Here is a 6,155-nt window from a genome sequence, read left to right as displayed (position 1 = left end):
ACTGTTTTTGGTGTTAGAAGTAAGACTGAGTTGGAGAATGCTTTGAATAAATGCTAAAGTAAGCAAAACATCTTTATTATGAAGCCCTGACTTTTTTTTTTTTGTCAGATAGATGGGGCTTTCACATGAACTTTTCAAGGGCCACTGGGGTGCTTTCACTGGTGAAAAACCAGAAGGGCCCCTTCCCTTCCTGCCCTTTGGAAACAAGCTAACAACAGTGACAGGAAAGACTGTAGCAGGTATAAGTCACTCCTGACATCACACTCACTACAGATGTAGTGCAGAGTTTCCTATTAACCCAGTTTACATATCTAAAGTTGTTTCAGGAGCTATTCTTAACATTTAATACGTTATAAGAACCTGTAAAGTAGAACGTTGCTTTCCCCAGTGATAATCTATAAATGCATTTTAATCATTAGAAGCTTTTTTTTCCAAAAATAAAAGCTCTTACTAAAAATAGATAATCATAACTGGCACTTGGGGTCATGCCTATAATTCTAGCTATTCAGGAGGTTGAGATCTGAGGATCACAGTTTGAAGCCAGCCTGAAAGGAAAGTTGGTGAGACCATTATCTCCAAATAACCACCAAAAAGCCAGAAGTAGAGTTGTGACTAGTAGAATGTTAACCTTGAGCTAAAACAGCAAAGGCACAGCACCCAGGTCCTTAGTTCAAGCCCCAGGACTGGCACACCAAAAAATAGGTATTCTTATTTTCTAACAATTATTTGTTTAACTAAGATAGTTTTTTGGAGTGATCATTTCAGCCACATGAATTTAAAGCAACAGTTTTATTACGTATGAAAATAGATTATTTTAAATATAATAGCAAATTAAATATCAAATGTAAAAATTATTTTATATAATTCCTTATATGACATATAAAACTTTATACTTAAAAATTTTGCATGCAAAGATCGTGCTACCTCTTTTGCATTTCAGACAGTTTTAATCCTGTAATTGCTGACTGAACATTCTTATTACGGTTGGTAGAACTATGTTAAAAATATTTTGACTAATTTTGTATATCTTCATATGAACAAAGGAAGACAAACAGCAAGTACTTTATGACTGAAGACTCTAATTTAGTTTTATTTATTTCACGTCCAAAATATTAAACACCTTTTTATTCAGACTTTTTATTCAGATGTTAAGAATCTTATCATTTATGTTTCAGCAGATACCAAAGTAATCATGTTTCTGTCAAACTAGATAACAAATAGAAGGTACAGATTCTGATTTAATTTGTGAGTATAATACAGCAAACCATTGAAAAACTAAAAAGTATTTTGTCTAAATTTGTGTTAATTCATATTTTTCCAAAGTAAATAGTTTTTTGGTAAATATTATACAGTTGATTTTGTATGTAAAGATCCAATTTCATTCATATAGTGAAAGTTGTTCAATATTTACTGAAATCTTAATGTTCAGGTTAAGTATATTATTTAAAATAAAATTGCTTCTATTGAATAGTACTTTAAAGACTTATTAATATCAAAACTAGTTGATGGATATTGTGTAATATATTTAAATTCTCATTTTGAATATTATTAAATGATTGTATTTTATAAATAATTCCAGTTATCTTTCATTACTTGAGTTTGCCCATCATTATCTTAGTCATTTCTCAATTAGCCAGATATCAGTAAATACGCAGCTATATTCTCATATCTGTTAATTCATATTATTGCAGTTATTATAAAGTTGTTGGAACATGTGGCCAGATCCATCTTCTGATATTTTTAATCTATAGACCCATATTCATTTGGAGAGTCAAAGGAAGCCATCCCAGTTCTGACCATCTGAAAGATCCAGTGACTACTAGAGTTTAAGTTGTTTGACCTAAATGTAGAACGATCTTGAATGTATTAGGGAAATGCTCTGCCCATACTAGAAAGCATCAGTGGATTCAATAGTGATCTGGAATTGCTGCAGACTACACATTGAGAAGGAGCAACTGACTGCATTTTCAGAGATGCCATTTAACCCAGACCCACATGGGATCATCTCTGTCAAAAACTAATTTGTAGCTGGGTGCCTATGACTCATACCTATAATTATGACTACGGATCTGAGGATCGTGGTTTGAAGCCAGCCTGGGCAGGAAAGTTTGTGAGACTTTTATCTCCAATTAATCACCACAAGCTGGAAATAAAGCAGTGATTCCAGTGATAAAGAGCTAGCATTGGGCCAAAAATTCTCAGGGATAATCCAAAGCCCAGTGCAAGCACAAACAAAACAATTTATGTGTTTGTGAATTGATTGGAAGTAGAAGGTGGAAGCTTTGCTTCCTTTTATTAAAACCAGGGTACGTGGAAGCTGACTTCATATATACAAGAGGGGCACCTGTGGTATATACTTATGATCCTCATTGTTCAGGAAGCTAAGAATAGGAGGATTACAGTTCAAGGCCTGCCTGGGTAAATCTCATCTTAATGAGTTGACACAGTGGTGTTTATCTGTCATCCCATGCATAAAGGGAAGCTTAGATAGGCAGATCACAGTCTAGGCTAGCATATTAAAAAGTGAGATCCTATCTTGAAACTAACAAAAGCAAAAAAAAAAAAGGTTGAAGTCATGTTTCAAATGTCAAGAATGCACAGCATCCTGATTTCAAACCCCAGTACTACCTATAAGTAAATTAAGACCAAATCTGCATCTACATATATAATTCCTCTGGGTTGTACATTTTTGTATGTGTGTGCTGGTACTGAGGCTTGAACTCAGGCCTTGCACTCTGGCTTGACATTTTTACTCAAGGCTGGCATTCTACCACTTGAATTGTACTGCACTTCCAGCTTTTTGCTGGTTGATTGGAAAAAGGAGTATCATTGATTGTTTTTTTTTGGGGGGGGGAGAGGGGAAGGGGCGAGACTGGCTTCAAACAACAATCCTCAGATCTCATCCTCATGAATAGCTTGAATTATGATAAATACTGATGTGTGGCAAGGATGTACATTTTTCATACAAATCCGGAAATATTAATAAGTGTCTTAAAAAGTTAAAGTAAATTAAAGAATAGCAGGACTCCAAATTCTTAAAATCTAATAGGCATTCAGAAAACAAGTTTATTCCAAGTACATCACAAAAAGAAAATAAGCACAATGAATACAACATAGTTAACATTCCTACTGTTGTTTTACTTGCTTTACCACACTTGTTCTTAATTGCATTTATTAAATTTAGTAAGACAAGCATGGTGCTTCTTTTGAGGAAAAGGAAAAGGGTAGAATTTTGGTAGGTTGGAAGAAAGATTTGTCTTCAACAACTTCCTGGATTTTTTGTGACATCTGAATACTGAATACTAATGTAAATTTTTTTTAAGTTATCTCTTAGTTTTAAGCAGGATGGCACAAATCAACATTTACAGTGTTTTGACAAAAGTAAGCAGAGGGTGCTGTAGGAGAAGAAATGACATTCAGACAGTCATACACAGCTGGAAGGCTGTGCATAACTCCAGAACTGAATCTTAGAAGAAATACTAGTATTGTCCTCAAAGCAATGGAAGAAGAGAAGAAATATTCCTTTTTTTTTTGAGGGACAGAAATGGTATTATGACATAGACATGAATAATGAGACATTTGGGGAGCACTAGGAAATGAGAAACATGACAAGTAGCCTGGGAGGTGTAATGCAGGTAAAGTGGAGATCAGAGGGGTATCATGAAATGCCTTATGCACTACCAGTATCCTGCAAACATGCAGACCCTTTGAAAGATTAAACCCACCACGGAAATAAGATGGTTGGGTTTACTTTTTAGAGAGAGCATTGCTCTTTCTATTTGATAATTTATCAAAATCCATTAAGTTGGACATAGTATTAGTGAAATCAATTGTTGTCTTTTCTGAGAAGTAAAACCAAACTAAAAATAGTATATAAACCTTTCCCCCCTGTTTCAGTAAAAGGGGAACAAGGAGAAGGCACTTGCACAAAAAGGAAACTATCTTGATTGCAATACTTTTGATGAGTCAAAGAAAAAAAGTCCATTATGTGACTAGTCAAGCTGAAACAAACATCAATTTGTCTTTGACATGTCTTGCTATTTGGAAGTAAAAGCACCTTGTCAGGTTGTTTACCTGAAGAACCTGTAGCTCTTAACCTAACTCATTACATACATGTAAATTGGAAAAGTGCTTGAAGGCATGTTAGGATAGAAAATAGAGTTGTTTAAATTGTACTTAATATATGCAAATGTAGAGTGGATGTGCTACGTTTTTCTTTTTTCCCTGCTTAAATCTAAGTCTTCATGAATCATGTTCTATAAATGCTCTACATAACTTTTGGCATCAAAAAATAGAAAAAGAGCACTATTTTATTATTTCATTATACTGAAATTATTTTGTAATTATTTGATTCAGAAAATTAGTGTTATAAGGGAAAATAAGGATTCAGAACAAACCCAACATATGCCACCTTGACATTTAAGAACACAGAAGAGGATTTGTTTGGGGGATTTTTAATTATTTGAGTTCTAACTATATTTAAATATGAGACGGTCTGTTTATGGCTAGTGAAGATCTCCTCCCAGTCCTTTCTATTGATCTTGCTAGCTAGGTCCTTGATCATGCAGAAGACCTGCAATTCAATGCAATCCCATTTGCCCAACCTTTCTTTGATTTGCTGTGTTTCTACATCTTCATTAAGAAATTTTCGGCCTGTGCCAAGGAGCCCTAGAGTTTCTGCTGTTCCTTCCTCAAAGAAACAACCACTCCATTAATAAGTGGGCTAAAGTAAATTTAAAGAGAGACTTCTCTGAAGAGGAAATAAGAATGGCCAATAGACACTGGGTGCCAGTGGCTCACAACTGTAATCCTAGCTACTCAAGAGGCTGAGATCTCAGGATGGCGGTTCAAAGCCAGCCCAGTCAGGAAAGTCTGTGAGACTCTTAGCTCCAATAAACCACCAAAAAAACTGGAAGAGGAGCTGTGGCTCACGTGGTAGAGTGCTTGCCTTGAGCTGAAATGCACAGGGACAACACCCAGGCCCAGAGTTCAAGCCCCATGACCAAAAAAAAAAAAAAGGAATGGCCAATAGACACACGAAGAAATACTCAACATTTCTGGCCATAAAAGGAATGCAAATCAAAACAACATTGACATTCCACCTCCCCCCAGTTAGAATGGCTATAATCAAGAAATCTAATAACAGATGCTGGAGGGGATGTGGCCAAAAAGGAACCCTACTGCACTGTTGGTGGGAGTGTAAACTTGTTCAACTACTCTGGAAAGCAGTATGAAGGTTCCTCAAAGAGTTCCCCTATGACCCAGCAATCCCCATTCTGGGCACTTAACATCTCTTTATGTATAATTTTATCATTATGTTTTATGCTTTTGACTTCTTTGTCATTCATTTTTCCTAGTTTAGTTCTTACTTGATTTTTCTCTGTGCATTTCACTTGAAGTTTCAGGAATGGGAACAACAGAATGGTGAGACAAAGGACAAGGGGGGAACAAATGCAACAGTGACATACACAAGACAATATGTTGGAAATGATCTGTACAACTTGGGGGATGGGGAGTGGAGGGAGGAAAAGTAGGAGAAAAATGAGGGAAGGGGTAACAAGTTTGACAAGAAATGTACTTATTACTTTACTTATGTAACTCTAACCCCCCTGTACATCACCTTGACAATAAAAAAATTATGAAGTTAAAAAAAATAATAATAAAAACAAAACAAATATCAAGAAAAGAAAACAAGAAGCACAGGTCTCTCTGACCTCTCTTATTTCTTCCTTTTTCCTTGAAGCAAGTTACAAGATCTTCATTCAAGAGTTAACATCTTTATACCTGAAGAAAAAGAACATTCTTAAGTTTCTTCTAGCTTATTAAAATCGGATCATGTCTACCAGAAGTGAATCCCAGCTCTTTAATCTTAACTCATAACTGTCTACTCTTCATGAAACCTAAGCACACAACAGAAGCACACATGATTACCTGCCTGAGTCTTCATTTCTGATGACTCCCATGTGATGTAAAGCTTATATAAAGCTCTTTTTTGTTGTTGTTGTTGAAATATTTCTTGTCCTTTATAACTATGCACAGTGAGGTTTTGAGTTCTCAATTATATTGTATAATTGAAACCATATATGTACATACATAAACATTTACACAAACACAAATGTTTTCTTTTTAAAATTTTTTTATTTTTTATTCTTTTG

This window comes from Dipodomys ordii, unplaced genomic scaffold, assembly GCF_000151885.1.
Source record: "Dipodomys ordii isolate 6190 unplaced genomic scaffold, Dord_2.0 Scaffold32, whole genome shotgun sequence".
Lineage (NCBI taxonomy): Eukaryota > Metazoa > Chordata > Mammalia > Rodentia > Heteromyidae > Dipodomys > Dipodomys ordii.
The sequence above is the reverse complement of the archived record's forward strand: the minus strand, read 5'-3'. Positions refer to the sequence as shown.